The sequence below is a fragment of the Lipotes vexillifer genome, unplaced genomic scaffold, assembly GCF_000442215.2.
Source record: "Lipotes vexillifer unplaced genomic scaffold, Lipotes_vexillifer_v1.1 scaffold299, whole genome shotgun sequence".
NCBI lineage: Eukaryota > Metazoa > Chordata > Mammalia > Artiodactyla > Lipotidae > Lipotes > Lipotes vexillifer.
Genome location: NW_006784347.1, coordinates 3973920 through 3974619, shown reverse-complemented (window position 1 = coordinate 3974619; position 700 = coordinate 3973920).

Sequence of the window (700 nt, the reverse complement as noted above, 5' to 3'; positions counted from 1 at the left end):
GCTGACACCAAGGAAACAAGGGTTCAGGGAGACCTTCATGGCCAGAAGTCCTGCCTGTGGCTTCCATTGCTGGAGCTGGTCAGTGTGGCAGCATAGACCTGGTTTTGTTTTGTTTTCCTTTTTAAAGTGTGCTAAAATATACATAACATGCAATTTACCATTTTATCCATTTTTAAGTGTACAGTTCAGTGGCATTAAGCACATTAAGCACATTGTATGCAGCCATCATCACCATCCATCTCCAGAATTTTGTCATCTCATAAAACAGAAACTCTCGGACTTCCCTGGTGGTGCAGTAGTTAAGAATCCGCCTGCCAATACAGGGGACATGGGTTCGAGCCCTGGTCCGGGAAGATCCCGCATGCTGTGGAGCAACTAAGCCTGTGCGCCACAACTACTGAGCCTGTGCTCTAGAGCCCACGAGCCACAGCTACTGAAGCCCGTGCGCCTAGAAGCCCATGCTCCGCAACAAGAGAAGCCACCGCAGAGAAGCCGCACATCACAACGAAAAGTAGCCCCCGTTTGCCACAACTAGAGAAAGCTGGCGCACAGCAACGAAGACCCAACACAGCCAAAAAGTAAATAAGTAAATTAATTAATTAAAAAAAGAAATACAACACATACTTGTAAGATATATTAAAAAAAAATAGGGCTTCCCTGGTGGCGCAGTGGTTGAGAGTCCGCCTGCCGATGCAGGGGA